Source organism: Aedes aegypti, chromosome 2 (assembly GCF_002204515.2).
Source record: "Aedes aegypti strain LVP_AGWG chromosome 2, AaegL5.0 Primary Assembly, whole genome shotgun sequence".
Taxonomy (NCBI): domain Eukaryota; kingdom Metazoa; phylum Arthropoda; class Insecta; order Diptera; family Culicidae; genus Aedes; species Aedes aegypti.
In genome coordinates this window covers 273,528,566-273,547,836 of record NC_035108.1, presented here as the reverse complement: position 1 = coordinate 273,547,836, position 19,271 = coordinate 273,528,566, and the positions used below count along the sequence as shown (strand labels likewise).

At 41.0% G+C, this 19,271-nt stretch overlaps 2 long non-coding RNA genes across 2 annotated transcripts; both read left to right on the top strand.

Moving 5' to 3' along the window:
- Window positions 1–211: 211 nt before the first annotated feature.
- Window positions 212–776, top strand: LOC110675663. Its single transcript, XR_002499686.1, has 3 exons — window positions 212–484; window positions 548–613; window positions 672–776. It is a non-coding gene; the product is annotated as an uncharacterized LOC110675663 (long non-coding RNA).
- Window positions 777–11,411: 10,635 nt separating this feature from the next.
- On the top strand, window positions 11,412–11,769 carry LOC110675662. Its single transcript, XR_002499685.1, has 3 exons — window positions 11,412–11,519; window positions 11,583–11,648; window positions 11,707–11,769. It is a non-coding gene; the product is annotated as an uncharacterized LOC110675662 (long non-coding RNA).
- Window positions 11,770–19,271: the final 7,502 nt, after the last annotated feature.

Genomic DNA, 19,271 nt, shown 5'->3' with positions numbered 1-19,271 from the left:
ACAAGGATTTGAACATGGTATAAACCTGAAAGTTTGTGAGGATGCTTGAGATATATCCCCAAACCAGATTACATAACCAAAACTCGTACCAATTTGGTCATTCGGTGGAAATAATTGAATTTCTGTTAGATATCGAGATATTCCTTAGGAAATTGCATACATTTAGGCGTTATTCGCGTAATTCTTGAAATATAACTATTGTTGGCGAACCCACTGTGCAGGTAACGCCAGCCGATGAGTGAGCTTCAGATACGCTCCAATCGGGAAAAAAGTGAAGTTTCGTAATACTGACAGCTATTCTCGACAAACGTCACTGAGATGGGTAGGACGAGGAGGTGATCAATTTGTGAGAAGAGCATAAGGCAGAACGAAGCTATTATTATAAGCAGCAGGTTGCAAACTACAATAGCAAATTACCATAACATCATCATTACTTGTGAATTTGAACCTATTTTTGCCACTAGTTGGAAGAATTACGTGAATTGTAGGTAGTACTGAATTATTATTATACCATACATAAATTTCTGAATGTGAATTTTTTAATCAGATCAAAGAACACAAGTATACCCACTTCAACCGAATAGTTTGGTTAGTTCGAGAAATACACCGAATTGTAAGTTGTATCACCCATTTGTATGAAACTAAAGCTAACTTATATAAATAAATTCCAGCTTTGAAGCTTCTCTCGATGCTACCAAAGAGGTGTTATACTCTATTCCAAACGAAGATTTCCCGAAAACAAAATCTTCAAAGAATTCGCGGTGAAGTTTAGACGTTTGCACGTTTTATAACAAACATTCTGCTGAAGAATGAATCCCACAGCGAACCATTGTATAATGTGTGATCGGCCTAACAATGCCGACAACTTAGTGCAGTGCGATCGATGCGATGGTTATGTGCACTTTTCCTGCGCGGATGTGGGCGATTAAATTGCCGACCCAAGTCGGAGTTTCACCTGTGCGAGGTGCATCGAAAACGACGAAGCTATAACTGTTTACTCACACAGAACTAGTAAATCTCATTCGACATCTACCAGTAGCCACAGTGAGGCCCGGCTGACACTCAATTGAGACGAGAAGTTGAAGCCGATTTCGCTCAGCAAAGATTCGCAGCCCTCGAAGCTCAGCTGCAAGAAGAGGAAGAGAACCGCTCTACACGAAGCAGAGCGAGCTCCAGGGTAAGTTCCAGAGTAATTCGTGCTAATACCAGAAAGTGGATTGGATCCACCGACCCGGACAAGGGAGTAGCCACTGACGTCAACTTGCTTCCGGGTGGCATCGATGCAGCATCCGGAGAACCTGCCCAGTTGGGACAAGTAGATCCCATGTCGGCAAGTCTTGGGGACGGTTCTTTCCCCACGAACGTCATAGTTGGAGAAGAAGGATTACGATCCGAAGCAGTAGTTTACGAATCCATACTTACTTACTTATTTGGCTTTACATCAATTATCTTGATAAAGCCTCGCCAACAATATTTCGCCAATTCCCTCGGTTCATGGCCGCTTCTCTCCATCCTCGACTGTGACCCACGCTCTCCAGGTCCTGGTGTACCTGATCAATCCACCTAGCTCGCTGCGCCCCACGCCTTCTTGTTCCGACCGGATTCGTGGCGAACACCATCTTTACAGGGTTGTTGTCCGGCATTCTTGCAACATGCCCTGCCCAGCGTATCCTTCCAGCTTTAGCTACCTTCACGATACTGGGTTCGCCGTAGAGTTGAGCGAGCTCGTGGTTCATCCTTCGCCGCCACACGCCGTTCTCCTGCACGCCGCCGAAGATCGTCCTCAGCACTCAGCGTTCGAAAACCCCAAGAGCTTGCAAGTCCTCCTCGAGCATAGTCCACGCCTCATGCCCATAGAGGACTACCGGTCTTATGAGCGTTTTGTACATCGTGCATTTGGTGCGGGGGTGAATTTTTCTTGACCGCAGTTTCTTCTGGAGCCCATAGTAGGCACGACTTCCGCTGATGATGCGCCTTCGTATTTCCCGACTAACATTGTTGTCAGCCGTCAACAAGGATCCGAGGTAGACGAACTCGTCCACCACCTCGAAGGTATCCCCGTCTATCGTAACACTGCTTCCTAGGCGGGTCCTGTCGCGCTCAGTTCCGCCAACCAGCATGTACTTTGTTTTCGACGCATTCACCATTAGCCCGACTCTTGTTGCTTCGCGTTTCAGGCGGGTGAACAAATCTGCCACCGTTTCAAATTTTCTCCCAATGATATCCATGTCGTCCGCGAAGCAAACAAATTGTCCGGATCTCGTGAAAATCGTGCCTCGACTGTTAAGTCCGGCTCTCCGCATGACACCTTCAAGCGCAATATTGAACAACAGGCACGAAAGTCCATCGCCCTGTCGTAGTCCCCGCCGAGACTCGAACGAACTGGAGTGTTCGCCCGAGATCTTCACGCAGTTTTGCACACCGTCCATCGTTGCTCTGATCAATCTTGTGAGCTTCCCGGGAAAGCTGTTCTCGTCCATGATTTTCCATAGCTCTATGCGGTCGATACTATCGTATGCCGCCTTGAAATCGATGAACAAATGGTGCGTAGGGACCTGGTACTCACGGCATTTCTGGAGGATTTGCCGCACGGAAAAGATCTGGTCCGTTGTCGAGCGGCCGTCGATGAAACCTGCTTGATAACTTCCGAATCCATATGCAGCGTTAATATCCAGAGTGAGATGCCAGAGAATCCAATCAACACGACACCGGGTGCACAGAGGACCAGTTCTCAGGCGACGACGAACGTAGTACACAGTCAAATGCAGAATCCGACGCTTACATCGACCGAGGTTAGTTCTGCTGTCCAGCCGAATTTGTATACCATTCGCACTGGTGATGTCCATGCCGGTGCATGCAGTAGTGCCGTTAAATCTATGAGCACCCAGGTGAGCGATAGTATTAGCGTCTCAAATGTAAGATTAAAACCGATTTCCGAATGCGTTCAAACAAGTACGCCGAAACAACAAACTAAAAATGTATCCGACCCTTTGATTCAGCTAGGAGCCAGATTCAGGGACAACAATATAACTCAGTCAGTATATCAGAATCAGGTATCCCAACACCGTCTTCCCTGTAGAGTCCAACAAATAAATGAACCGCTCTCACTGTCAAGTGTATCGAAACAATTAGGGCCAGTGCAGTGGCATAAGTCAAGTTTGTCAAAAGTGAAACCAAATCCTGGGTATCAGCTCGAAGTGAATACGTTTGAGTGTGGTCCGCCGACACAACATGAGCAGCAGTCGTTTGCAAGGAGAAATTCGCCAAAACTTCAGCATCCGTCGCAGCAGCAGCAGCAATTTGTCGGAAGGAGCGACTCGGGCCCACCGTCGCAGCAGCCATTCGTTGGAGGAAATCCGTTGCAGCAGCAGCAGTTTGTTGGAAGGAGATCAACAGAAGATGGGTCGATGTCGCAGCAGCAGTTTACCGGAAAGAGCACGTTACAATGCGAACTACCGCAGCAGCATCCGTCACAGCAGCAGCAGCAATTTGTCGGAAGGAGCGACTCGGGCCCGCCGTCGCAGCAGCCATTCGTTGGAGGAAATCCGTTGCAGCAGCAGCAGTTTGTTGGAAGGAGATCAACAGAAGATGGGTCGATGTCGCAGCAGCAGTTTACCGGAAGGAGCACGTTACAATGCGGACCACCGCAGCAGCAGCTTGCGAATCCACCTGTATCGCTAGCAACGCAGAGACTGATGCATACTTCAAAGCCAAATACATTCCAATCAACAGAAAGAGTCCCAATACCTCCTGGTTTTGAAAGCTTTGCATTCAACCCATTAGCCTATTCTCAACAGTTGCGGCATTCGACACTTCAGCCTGAAACGGAACAGTTATGCCAAGCGCAACCCACGAACACTCTCGGGCATCAACAGAATCAAGTCACCAGTTCATCCGCTTCAGTACCCTCTCTTGAATCTCAACGGTATTCTTCGTCACTTCCGGTAGCAGCTCAAATACCTCCTGTAGCTCATCGTACATCCGAGTCGCAGTGCAGACGAGGAGGACCATCAGCAGAGCAGTTGGCTGCGTCAAGTCATCCCAAAGGAGTTGCCAACGTTCTCCGGAGACCCACAAGACTGGCCGCTTTTTCGCAGCTCCTTCAATAACTCAACCGAAGCTTGTGGATACAACGATGCTGAGAATTTAGCTAGACTCCAAAATGTCTCCGCGGCCATGCCCTTGATAGTGTTCGCAGTCGTCTACTGATACCAGAGTCTGTTCCTTACGTAATGTCTATGCTAGAACGCCTCTATGGCAGACCCGAGGTTATAATCCATTCGCTGTTGAGGCGGATGCGCGAAATACCCTCTCCCAGGGGCGACGATCTCAGAACCTTGATCAAGTTTGGGATGGGCGTAGGGAATTTAGTGGAACACATGATCCTTGCAAACCAGCGACAGCACATTAGCAACCCAATGCTATTGCAGGAGATGGTGGATAGACTACCACCAAACCTGAAGTTGCAATGGGCATCCTACAAGAGAAATTTTCAGATTGTTGACTTGGCGACATTCAAGGATTTCATGATGGATTTGGTAACGATGGCTAGTGATGTGACTCTTAATGTGGATCTCGTACAGCACACCACGGGGAGACTGGAGAAACCTAAGAAGGAGAAGTTTTCGACGGAGAAATTGTTCGTACACCAGCAAACCCCAACGGCTCCTGAACTAGAAACCGTCAACCTTGTCCGTGCGGAGAAACCAGCTACCTCGAGTATTAAACCATGTCTACACTGCTGTAAAATTGATCACCTCCTCGTCCTACCCATCTCAGTGACGTTTGTCGAGAATAGCTGTCAGTATTACGAAACTTCACTTTTTTCCCGATTGGAGCGTATCTGAAGCTCACTCATCGGCTGGCGTTACCTGCACAGTGGGTTCGCCAACATCCTCCACCCCGTGTAGCTTCGGTATGCTCCGACCGTTTTCTGCTTCTGGTCCACGAACTGCTGCTTGCACTCCCAACAGTTTCCCTATGGCAATTCGTCGAATGGAAGCTCTGGAGAGAAGGTTGAGGAAGGATACCTATCTGGACAAACAGGTGCGGAGACAAATTGAGGATTATGTCGAAAAGGGGTATGCCCACCGCATTACGGCACCAGAACTGGAGTCTACAGAGCCGGGACGTGTTTGGTATCTTCCACTGGGGGTCGTACGAAATCAACGGAAGCCAGAAAAGGTTCGGTTGATCTGGGACGCAGCGGCACGCGTTGAGGGCGTGTCTCTCAATGATAGAATGCTTAAAGGACCAGACCTACTAACAGCATTGCCTACTGTCTTACTGCGTTTCCGACAGAAACAAATAGCCTTTAGTGGAGATATTAACCCGTTAACGCCCAAGGTATCTCACAATTGGAATTCAGCTCCGTTTTTGTTATTCATAGTCGTATTCCCATAAATTAAACCTTATTTCACCAAAACAATTCAAGTCTATGGTGGGGATCCAAAAAAATTCTTGAAAGTGTGTCGTCCATATCTAGCTGTTTTATAAGTTTATTTTCGAGATTAATCAAATATATTTTCATGCAGTTCGACCCATTACAATGTAAACAAGTTGAAAAAACTGCTGGTGAGGGATAATTCATAAATTACGTCACGTACAGAAGAGGAAGGAGGGGGTTACAATGAAACGTGACAACCCGTATAAAAATTGGAATCCATACAAAAAATGTGAAACAGAGGAAAATTGAGGAGAATGAATATGGCAAAACTTTGCGTGACGTAATTTATGGACGTACCCTGATAAAGAAATTGCAACATAAAGAATAAAAATTTCAGAGGCTAAGGGTTCATGCCAGAACTAAATCATTTAGTGACTTCAATTCAATTTTCTAATCTACCACGTAAGAAAGATACAGACATACATACATTTCCATACATGTACATGTACAATTATGCACACTCAAACCATTTATACAAAAACAAAATAAAATCTTATATCAAATATTTTGATTTAGAAAAAAACCTACAGATGTTTCAGAATAGTCTTCAAAAAGATTATATAAAACTTGCCAGCTGATAATGGAAACATAACTATCAAAATATTTTTTTCTGGGTCAAGTTATTAGTATATGTGGCTCGGATCTGACAGCGATCGAAATATATATTTGCAATATCAGAATTTCATTAGTGATGATCAAAAGTTAGTTCTTCAGTCCAATGACAGTCAAATATTGGACTCCAACTATTACATGCTTTACAGATGTGAATACTTGAAGCCAACATTATTCGGCTATAACGTTGAAGTTACTGCATCATTGATGCATATAGTCTTATTCACCGATAGAACCGAATCCACGCGGTCCAAGATTTTTGACACTAGAGCTGGCCAGAATACCTGGGGAGCATACTGAAACGTGCCCGCTCAAATGTCACAATTCTTGGTCTTAATGAGTTCAGCAAGGAAGGCTCTTTACTGCTACCTCAACGCGTCGCTGGTTCTAAAAAGTAAACAACCATACAAAATTACGACCAAACAATGGTGAAGGCGTAATAAATTTTCCCGAAAACATTCATTTTGGGAATTAAGTAGAATTTTCTGATTAAATTGGCAACAACGTAGCGCGTAGTAAATAACTGCTTGTAAACAATATCTTTTAAGCGCATTTATTACCTGTAATTTTGCGAAAAATAATTTTTACTTTTCCACGTTTAAGTCATAGAACTGGTTCTGGACTTAGGTTGGCGGCTATTCAATTTTACTCTCATTTGACAGCCGCCCTTCACCCTTGGATTTCAGTTCATGGATGGATAAATCAATTTGTCGGTTTTTTCGTTCTTTACTCCCTTCAAAAGATCAGAAGATCTAAATGGTGTCAAGGTTCATCTAAAAATGTAAGGAGCATTGCATCCGAAATAAGCGATTGTTGCTCGGATCGATAGTAAGTATCCATTGTTTTGATCTAGGCAGACCAATTTCTTATTGGTTGTTTCCTTGATGTTTCGCACATAATAACAATTCCCAGCTAATATGCTTTTTTTTTTGCGAAAATATCTCCTTTACCTAGTTGATCATCGTTTTCGAAGATACCAAATTTTTCATCACTGGACTTCAATCATGAGAATGACTTCCGAACTAAGAAGGGTTTAGGCGAATAGTTTTCTTTGGATTTAATCAGTGGACTGATATATGTGTGCCCAGTAGTGCCATTTAGGTGATTTCCGAAGTAATAAGTTTCCAGGCGAATAGTTCTCATTCAGTTCTCCAATTTTGTCAAAAACACTAACTTCGTATCCAATCTCTAGATTGAGATAAAAGCAAATAATATGTTTGTCTACTAGCACCACCTTGGGAGAATTTTCCAAACTACTATGTTTCTGGACGAATAGTTCCCATTTAGTTGAACAGCTTTGTCGAAGATACCAATTTCGAGAGTTCGATTTTTTTTCAGTCTCATCGCTGGACTGATATGAAAAAAATAAAATATTTGACCATTAGCGCCACCTTGTGAGTGTTTTCCGAACTAATATGGTTTTAGGCGAATAGGATTCTCAAGACACCATTTTTGTATCTCATAACCGGGCTAAGATATAAGCAAATAAAGTTTTGGCTCACTAGCGCCATCTTGGGAGTGTTTTCCGAATTTGTAAGGTTCTACGCGAATAGGTTTTATTTAGTTGTTCAACTTTGTCGAAGACACCATTTTTGTATCTCATAACTGGGCTAAGATATAAGCAAATAAAGTTTTGGCTCACTAGCGCCATCTTGGGAGTGTTTTCCGAATTTGTAAGGTTCTATGCGAATAGGTATTATTTAGTTGTTCAACTTTGTCGAAGACACCATTTTTGTATCTCATAACTGGGCTAAGATATAAGCAAATAAAGTTTTGGCTCACTAGCGCCATCTTGGGAGTGTTTTCCGAATTTGTAAGGTTCTACGCGAATAGGTTTTATTTAGTTGTTCAACTTTGTCGAAGACACCATTTTTGTATCTCATAACCGGGCTAAGATATAAGCAAATAAAGTTTTGGCTCACTAGCGCCATCTTGGGAGTGTTTTCCGAATTTGTAAGGTTCTATGCGAATAGGTATTAATTAGTTGTTCAACTTTGTCGAAGACACCAATTTTGTATCTCATCGCTGGACTGAGATATAAACGAAGCAAATATTTGTACGCTGGAAAGTTGTTTCATATGTTGCTTATAAATGCGACATTTGTTGACGTCTGTGCGCCACCTGGTGAGTTAATTCTGAATTAAAATAGTTACCAAGTGGAAGTCAGCAGTCCTGTGATCAACTTTGCAGAAGACAGTTTTCTCCTTAACCTCTTTATTTTCAAGATATTTGCACTACAAGTACTGTCCTATTTATAGGACGCTGGGCGTTCGGGGCTTCTGTCCTATTTTTAGGACGCTGGGCGGATATGGGTTAAGGAAATGTTTCACCAGTTTCTGATCCGACCGAGAGACCGACAATCGCAGAGATTTGTATTCAGGGAACGGGCAGATCAGCCACTTCAAATCTTTGTTATGGATGTTGCCACGTTTGGAGCAGCATGCTCGCCGTCTATTGCGCAATACTTGAAAAATAAGAATGCAGAGGAGCACGCGGTACAATATCCTGAAGCGGCAAGGGCCATAATAGAAAACTATTATGTCGATGACTATCTGGACAGCGTAGACACGACAGAAGAAGCGGTGAAATTAATAGAGGAAGTGAAGTACGTGCATTCCATGGCTGGAATAAACATTAGAAACTTTTCATCCAATTCCACCGAGGTACTAGAGCGCATAGTAGAGACTAATGGAAATCAACAGAAAGCACTAACACCGGAGGCGAACGTAGAGAGAGTACTAGGTATGATCTGGCGGCCATCTGAGGATATTTTCAGCTTCGAGCTCCATTTGAAAGAAGAGATTCTTGAAATCGTCGAAAAGGATGAAGCTCCAACTAAACGCCAAGTGCTTCGTACGATTATGTCCATTTTTGATCCGCTAGGATTCATCGCGCATTACACTGTGCATGGAAAAATCATCATGCAGCGGATTTGGAGGACTGGAGCAGATTGGGACGAAGCAGTTACCGGACAAATCCTGGAAGATTGGAAAAGATGGAGCAGCTTACTGGAGGAAATAAGTGAAGTTCGTGTTCCAAGGCATTTTTTCCTTAGCGGTGGAGCAACGCCGAGCTGTGAGGGAATCCATGTTTTTGTCGATGCAAGCGAGGAAGCGTACGCCTGCGTAGCATACCTTCGATATACGTACGGCGAAACCTCGCGATGTACATTAATAGCAGCAAGAACGAAGGTAGCGCCCTTAAAACCGCTTTCTATACCACGGTTGGAGCTGCAAGCGGCTCTTCTTGGAGCGAGATTGTTGGACAGCATCCTCAAGTCATTAACAATACCTATAGCTGTTCGATACTTATGGTCAGACTCAACAACCGTGCTTGCTTGGCTGAGGTCCGAAACCAGACGCTATCACCAGTTTGTCGGATTCCGAATAGGGAAAATTTTAAGCACAACCACTGTAGATGAATGGCGCAAGGTTCCGTCCAAGGTAAATGTGGCTGATCAAGCGACCAAGTGGAGAGATGGACCTAGCTTCAATCCCGAAGACTGGTGGTACACAGGACCGAGTTTTCTACGACAACCTGGCAATAATTGGTTGATCGAGAATGCCGAAACGTTTACAACGACGGAAGATCTACGTAACGTATTTCTTCATCACCGTGTAATGCCAGATCCACTCATTGATGTTGACCGGTTCTCTAAATGGGCACGGCTGCACAGAGCGGCAAGCTACGTAGTACGGGCGGTCAAGCTTTTTCTAGGATTGACAGCAAACGGTCTGGTAACACAGCAGGAATTGCAGAAGGCCGAATTCCTGATATTTCGACAAGTTCAGATGCAGGAATATCCAGACGAATATGCTACGCTTACTTACAACAAGAACAATCCAGATAAGGATGCGAAGCAAATCTGCAAGTCTAGTACTCTGTTCAAAATGTCTCCAATGCTAGATGAGGATGGTGTGATCAGGATGAACAGTCGTATAATAGCGGCGCCAAGGGTAACTAAGGATGCGAAGTACCCGATTCTTCTTCCAAAAGATCATCGGGTAACGAAGTTATTGATTGAAAATTACCACGAACGCTTTCTTCATGGAAACAACGAGACTGTTCTCAACGAATTACGGCAGCGCTTCAGAATTCCACAGCTTCGTACAGTTATCGCGAAAATAAGTAAGCAGTGTCAACATTGTCGAATATGGAAGGCATCTCCGCAGACACCGATTATGGCTCCATTACCAGAAATCCGGCTAACCGCATTCATAAGGCCATTCACACACACTGGAGTGGATTACTTTGGTCCAATTCTAGTGAAGCAAGGACGCAGCTCAATCAAACGCTGGATCGCACTGTTTACGTGCCTGTCAGTCAGGGCAGTCCACCTCGAGGTTGTTCACGGCCTGTCTACACAGTCGTGTGTCATGGCAATACGAAGGTTTGTGGCGCGAAGAGGCTCACCAGCAACGTTCTGTTCAGATAATGGAACTAACTTTATTGGAGCCAGCAACCTACTGAAAACACAACTTCGGACGATCAATAACGACTGTGCTCTAACATTCACGAACTCTCACACGAGATGGCTGTTCAACCCTCCTCTAGCACCCCACATGGGAGGATCATGGGAGCGCATGGTAAGGTCTGTTAAGACAGCTTTGCAAGCAATCGCGGACCATCCACGGCACCCAAGCGACGAGGTCCTCGAAACAATAACGGTTGAAGCGGAATCGATCGTCAACTCAAGACCGCTTACGTATATCCCACTGGACAATACGGAACAGGAGGCTCTATCACCTAACCATTTCCTGCTCTATGGAACCCAGGGCATCAACCAACCAGGTCGCGACATGCTGGTGGACACCACGACCTTGAGGGACAGCTGGAAGCTGGCGCAGCACTTGGTAGATACGTTCTGGAAGCGCTGGGTACATGAATATCTACCCACACTCACGCGACGTACAAAGTGGTTCCGGCCAGTAAGGCCGATAAAACCAGGCGATCTGGTAATCGTCGTAGAGGAAGGACGACGGAATGGTTGGCTGCGAGGACGTGTTGTGGAGGTCGTAAAGGGACGAGACGGTCAAGTTCGAAAAGCAATGGTGAAGACGTCGAAGGGTATCATCAACCGACCTGCGACGAAATTGGCACTATTGGAAGTGCAAGAAGCAGTTCGTGGACCAGAAGCAGAAAACGGTCGGAGCATACCGAAGCTACACGGGGTGGAGGATGTTGGCGAACCCACTGTGCAGGTAACGCCAGCCGATGAGTGAGCTTCAGATACGCTCCAATCGGGAAAAAAGTGAAGTTTCGTAATACTGACAGCTATTCTCGACAAACGTCACTGAGATGGGTAGGACGAGGAGGTGATCAATTTGTGAGAAGAGCATAAGGCAAAAAGCTATTATTATAAGCAGCAGGTTGCAAACTACAATAGCAAATTACCATAACATCATCATTACTTGTGAATTTGAACCTATTTTTGCCACTAGTTGGAAGAATTACGTGAATTGTAGGTAGTACTGAATTATTATTATACCATACATAAATTTCTGAATGTGAATTTTTTAATCAGATCAAAGAACACAAGTATACCCACTTCAACCGAATAGTTTGGTTAGTTCGAGAAATACACCGAATTGTAAGTTGTATCACCCATTTGTATGAAACTAAAGCTAACTTATATAAATAAATTCCAGCTTTGAAGCTTCTCTCGATGCTACCAAAGAGGTGTTATACTCTATTCCAAACGAAGATTTCCCGAAAACAACTATTCATCATTTCTATAATTATTGTATTGTTAAGAATTTAGCAAGCATATTCGGATTAAGGGACCTCAAATTTATTATATAGAGTTGGTTTGAAAACTAACAATAATCGCATTGACAAGTGATCAATTTCACCCCGAAATGAGATTTCAAGATTTTTTATTTTAGAGATATTTCTTAGCACTAAAATGACATTTGTTAGAAAATTTCGGTACATGAGTCAATGAGACTCACCTTCGTACTTGTTTTCCTGCATTCAATTGTTTGGCATTGTCAACATTATAGAAAACGGACAAGAAAAACCGTGAAAAATGATCAATTTTACCCGAAATTACGGTATATGGTTTTCGGTGTTGCCAAAATCGATCCGTGCCAAAACCGAACGGGCACTGTATAATGAATTAGGTAAGAATAAAGGATGTAAAAAGGTAAGGGTCAATCGTGTCCAGTTTGCGTTTTGCAATAAAAACGATGAGCGTCAGTAATGTTTGATTCGCTGAATCTGTTGCATGCTTCTATAGAGCAAGTAACGAAATCAGGATTGTGTCCAGTTCGCGCAATAACCGCACTATTGGTATAGCACATCCGTGTATATGTTCACGTGTTCATTTCAAATTTTTTCGTTTACCAAAACAAATCGTTTCCCATATCCAAACTCCCAGTGTTTTCTTGTGGGAGTGCTCTAGCGTTGGGCAAGTTTGACCAAAACGCCGATGGTAGGTACTGAATCGATTCATATTTGAACTGTCGAATCGATTCACCGATTTATTCGAATCTGTCGAATCGATGTTCCTGAATCGATTCGATATTTGGGATTGTTTAAAATTTATGAACACAATCGTTCAAATACAGCCCAAATGCATTTGCAATCAATTTTGAATATGTTCCAATTAACCCTTTCTTGAAATTCAAAGGAGCTGATAAACACTTTAAAGCTGGTTCAAAATTTGCGATTTATTTTTATCAATTTATCAAGAAATCCTCAGTGATTTTCTTAAAATATATCGAATCAAAAAATCTAATGGAGAAAATCGATTCGCTCAATTTTAGATGCTCTAAACATTGATTCAAAAAATCGATTATTCGGAATAAAATTTCAATGTTCGCCCAATGTCAGCTCTGAAGCTATCATGGAAAAGGGAGGGTTAAGCACTGTTTTCGAATGTTATTCCAGGAGAAAAATGTTGAGATTCTTCTCAGTAATTGTAACTCTCATTTTTTTTCAAACAATTTTTTTGCAAACTCAGCTATTATAAAAAAATATTTGTCATTACTTATTTACTTCTTTCCGGGAGGTCGCAAATTAGCCCCGATGGACACTTCATTGCTTGTAATTTACCCACTAGCATAGCATAGCATAGACTGACTGTTCATGTCAATGGTTGCTACTCCGTGATTGATCCGAACCGGTAAGAATTGCACTTCGATCCAAATGAATAAGGGATGGGATTTCCCGCATATTCTCGAAGTGCAATTTAACAGCTCTCATATTATTGATCAATAACGGCGCCGGCCAAGTCCTTACAGTCAGTTGGGAAGGGCAAGGAACGGTATTGTGTAATGATCGTTGCTTCTAAAGACCTAGAATACCTCTGCATCTCCACAATCATCACGGGACAGGTGTGGTTAGTGAGGGAGAAAAAAGATCTGGGAGTCACATTTGGTCGGTGATGCGATCCATGGATTAGGAGGAAAAATACGAAACTTAAAACTAGTGTTGCATTTTTGTATCGCAGTAAAAATATATTGCAAAAAATTATAAAAAAGTCGACATTCATAATATCGAACTATTCAAAGGTTATTTTTAGTAATGATGAAGACAGAAAGGATTGTGTATTTTAAAAGTGTATGTAACAGAAATAAGGGTATTGTCGACACATGTAATGACGAACCATTCAAAGTATGTTTGAAAAATAAAAAAAAATAAAAAAAAAGTTACGTCGTAACAAAAAAATGTCTTACGTCGACATTCATAATGTCGAACTATTCAAAGGTTATTTTGACCAATGACGAAAACATAATGGTATATTAATTTGAAATGGTTTAAATGAAACGTAAAACAGTCGACACTTGTAGTGACGAACCATTCATAGCTTGTTTGAAAATAAATAAAAGCTACTTATAGCAACGATAAAAATGAATTATCATAAGCATGAAACGATCTCACCAGGACTTCATCCTCGGGTGAACACGAAGCTTTTCGCATTTGATCAACAAGAACCGAACACCATTGGTCTTGACTCCGTTGCGCGTCCCACCGGAACATGCAACCGAATCAAAAGACCACGCACTATTGTCGATTTTTTTCCGCACTCGAATGATGCGAACCGAACACGATTTGTTTTGATTCCGTCGCGCGTTCCATCGAAACTCCAAATCAAAAGACCACACACTCTGCTCTGGCCTTTGCAAAGCACTGGGAAAAACGAACGAAGCCACCGAAAACACAATCCGAGCGCGCGAAAATGAATCGGACTGCTCTAGCCTTCGCAAAGCACTCTCATTGCTTGCAATTTACCCACTTAACTACAAAATCAACATGCAAGTCTTATTCTTTTATTATTATGTTATTTTCTCAAAACAGTTATCTCTGTGTAAGGGGCCCCCAAATTTGACTCCTCACCGGGCCCCGAAAACCCTAACTGATGAGATAACAGGTCTTAGCTTTTCAAAATAGAACAATTTCAGTGATTTTCGTAAATGAGTTAACGTCATTTAATGTTCCTATAAACTTATAACCTTCAATGAATATCTTGCCACATCAATCTAGCTGCTAGTTAGTTTATCTTTATTTTAGTGGATTATCTCTCTTGGCGAGTTAAGAACCAATATCTAAATATATGTTTCTTTGTAGATTCTGCTTGCTCTGGATGTATAAATATTCAAAGTTCACTGTTGATAAGTACTACCGTTCTATACTATTTATCTCGATATCCATAACGTTTGCTGAGAACATGGAAAAAGTAGGCGTAAAAGGGCAATATATTTCACACTATAAATTTTCCTATTTTTTCGAGTCTAGTAGAATATTTTCACGGACTGACAGATATACACTGAGGGTTGCTTTTTGCGTCGGTCGACGTCACGCGTAAAAAAATCGCCTTATTTAAAAAAAAAACGATAGTGATTCCATTTTGCACCGGGTACATGCGGCAAAACATGGTTTTTGTAGCATAGGAGAATCAAAAAAATAAGAATTAACCTAAATTCCCATTTTAATTTTTATTGTCTCCCCCTTGACACATTTTGATGGAAGGTGACAAAAGGCGAAATAAAAGTTTGTTCCAACCCGATTAATTTGTAATACTCAGCCATTAGCCCAAAGGGGATAACAACAGTAGTAAATACACTACACATGATCTTCATGATGTTCCAGAGTAAACTTCTGACTCGTCTGCCGAACCAGCGGATATTTATTTGATCTGAGCATGACAGAGTATAATACAATATAGCTATTCAGATGATGGGTTTCCATAGATTCATTTGACCCTATGTCCACTATTTACTGAGCCATTTCTTGGTCACTACAGAATTGTAATAATGTGGATTCAGACTACTCTACAAATATTATATTGAGAGTCTGTATTAAACCAACTTACTTGTTTTTGCGACAACTTCTTCACACTGCCGGCTCAAAATAAAATTTGCAAAAATACCTGAAATGTTAACTCAGATTTATGGTTTCAATTTGTTGATTAAAAATTAACCGTTGCCGTCGTTGCCTCGTGGCTTCCAACCGAAACCAAACCAAGCCAACTAGCCTACCCGACGAGTGGATTATTTCGCAAAACCAAAATACAATCAAACGAATTACAAAGCATCCATTTTTTAAACCAGATGATAGCTCCGGTCTGAATAAAAAATGAACGGCAATTGTACGTAATTACTTTTGATAATTAATTATAAATTATCATCCCTGGCTGGCAGCGCTCGACGCCATCTATATTGCTGTTGCTAAGTTGTTTCCTCTGGTGGCTGGCTGTGGATTGTAGTACCTTCCTACTGGTGCTATATCTGATTTTACATTTTATTTAGCGCTCGTTTGCCTTTCGAATCGAGGAAAGGGTTGTGGCTGAAACAAATATCGCACCTGAGGCTCAGTCACACTTGCACTCGATTACTACATGTTTCTGGGTTGGGAAGGGGAATTGGTGGGATCCAGAACATAAGGCAACAGACAACTGGTAGTGGACAGGATAGGAATAATGAAAACTTTTATTCCAATTATTATCATTATTTTATTTTGCAGCGCATGGCTCAGCTTCAATTTGTTTCCCACTATGTAGATGCGGCAGTTGTGCAAAACGACAATAATCATTTGTCATTTGTTCAACTCAATTTTATTTTAGGATGTCTTGAGGAGGATTATTATTTTAAGCATGAGCAAACGCGTGAATAACCGTACAATTCGTAGTTACTACTCCATGATTGACTAGAATAATCGAAGTTGTGCAAGGAACCGAAAAATGTAGCTTGCAAGTAGCTTTCCATTTTCAATGTAAACCTTCGAGAACTTCGGACATTGAAAAGACAATAACGGCGCCAGCCACCTTCTTACGGTCATCGGGGAAGGGAAGGAATGTTAGTGTGACATCCATCGTTACTAGAAACCGAGATCACCTCTGCATCTCCATGGTTGTCATGGGAAGGAGTTTTGTTAGTGGGGATGGATCATAGCTACATGATCAGGATTCACCTCAGAGCGTTAATGATTAACGGGTCGCAATGATTGATTAAGTAATTAATGATTACATTCAATTTTATCATGATTAATGATTATGATTATTGATTAAAAATTTTGAGGTCATGATTAATGATTGTGATTGATTACTAAGCCAGAGTATGATTAATGATTATGATTAATGATTAAATTACAACTTTAGATGATGAATGATTATAATTAATGATTAAACTCAGTACGATTAGTGATTATGAATAATGATTATGATTAAACCTTACATGCTTAATGTCAAATTTGATCAAAATTTTCAATTTCAAAAGAAAAGTTTGTTTTCAAACAAAAGTTTTTTTTTTAAACAAAAGTTTTTTTTTTGTAAACGTCGCGACCCATTGTGAGCTTGCACTATACAAATGTCGTCCATCAAGTCGTTGGCGAGTAGTGTTTGATTATTGAGTTGAAATCGAATTCAGGTTAGCTTCTGCGTCCGTGAGTCCTCTCGTGGTATAGGAATAACGCGCCCTATCTACTGAACACCCGAGCAAAATCAAATAACAACCGCATAACATAGTGATAACAAGATGTACATCATGGTAACATTTTGTTATTTTTTTTATCAATACGAATACGCTTGTTATCAACGAATTTTGAGGTGTCAGATCGAGGATGCCACCGACACGTTTGTTATGTTGCCTGCTTATTCAACCAAAATGAAAACAAACTATGTTATTAAATGCTTGTAATCGGATAACACAACTTGTTATCTTTTTGTTACCCAACTTTGGTCGGGCAGGGAGTCATGAGTTCGATTCTCACTGAGAAGACGTGTAATTTTATCGCAAATTTCACATCATTTTTTTCAATTTAATCCATATGTTTTGTATCCTTATGTAATGTTTGGTTTTACGGTAGTTTTTCAAAATTATGTTTTTCAGTAGTCTTCTAACGAAATTCCGTAAATATCAGGATTGCTGTTTGTCTTTGAAACTGCGGGTATCGATTGAAAATCCGGATTCAATTACGAGGAGTACTCGAGTAGCCCCCCTAAGAGTCAGAAACCACTTTCATATCGAGTCCCAAAAGTTATTAACGATTAATCAAGCTTCATTGTTTTGCAGACCGAGTCCTGAGAAGGATGGTTCAAGAGCAGAACGTTAAGTTAATCATGATTGAAAAATTGATGATTGAACGAAAAATCATGATGAGAGCTACCTATTTGATTCAGATTTTTTTAATCATAAGTGTACTGATACATTTTCAAGAGTGTGGTGCATTCGTTGCATACTTAACGGTTTGGGGCAGTAGCGCAACCAGGATCTGGTTCTAGGGGGGGTTTTGAAAGGTAAAACGGGGGTAAAAGTGAAAAAATGTAAATATATTTCTAGACTAACATTCAAAAGGGGTGAAACAACATATGCAAAATTTGGCTTCTTTCTATCGTCCGTCTCAGACATACCTTTTTATACAAACTTACACCGCTTGTTAAAGGAAGTATGTTCGATGTTTTCCCTTTTTTTATGCACCTGTGATGGATGGAAGAAGCTTGGTATTCCAAAGAATATTTTATTCTTTTCTAAAATAACAATAGATTTTACTCTTCAAATATGAATAGTTAAAACAGTCCTTACTAAATTAAAATATTCTGAAAACGATTCAAATCTTCAGCTTTCGTGGATTGTTCTTTAAAATTTTTTTGGTCTTGGGGGGGGGGCGGTGTTGAACCCCAAAACCCCCCCTTGGTTGCGCCACTGGTTTGGGGCATCTCATGTCATTGAATTATTGTTTTATAATTAATCTTCGATTACTCATTAATCTTCGGTTAATCATTAATCATTCAATAACTAATGATTGAATGCCCGAAAAAATGCACTAAACGACTTGAAGTATGCAACCAGTGGGTTTTATGATAACACTAGATTATGATGAATATTACTTATGATTAACAAACAATCCTATATAAAAATCTTTTGAACTTCGTTATGGCAAATTAATTTCAGTTTTCAATCACAAATCGTGATTAATTGCTCTGATTAAAGAGCCAGTGTCCTGGAGGTAGTGGACAATAAATTGGCTTTGTGAAGCGTAGCTTGCGACACATCCAACTTCATAAATTATTAAGTTCTGAATAGAAGTTCAAGCGTTATTGATAAACTTGAACATATGCCGGATTGTTAAGGATTGTCGAATTCCCGGGAAAAGTGTTCAAAATATTGGTGTTGAAAAAATCATTAGTAAGGCGAGCAAACCCCGGTAAACTCTAATATACTGCTTATCTTGTGATTATATTATTATATATTATTATACATATAAAAGTTTAATGGTATTTGCTCGCCTTTCTAGTGATTTTTAGTATTCTTTTTTTAAAGCGGAATGATAAAATTCAATAAATTGTTTATTCATACTCCAAAAATTCCTCCAAAATGGAAGTGAAGCACAATATTGGTAGTTCTGAAACCTAGCTTTCCATTTATTAAACTTCATGAATTTTGCAAACCAAGCCATTGAATTCATTCTCATGGGAATTATTGAAGTATTAGATATTAGATTTTTTGGAAGAATTGGCTTGTTTAGGAGTATCCAGTGTTTTGTATTTTCTGAATCTACAATAAAGTTTGAACCTGAACTATTGCCCTAAAAATATTTTAATAACGTGTTAGATATTAGTATGGAAATCACTTTTGAATCACCCCCGGCAAATTTAACTTCGAGCGAGCTGTCATTATTTAAATTGAAATGTCTTTGAGTCTACGGATTGAAATCTTTTTTGATATACTTGATATACTTAGAAAATGTGATCTTACAAACAAGCTACAAAACA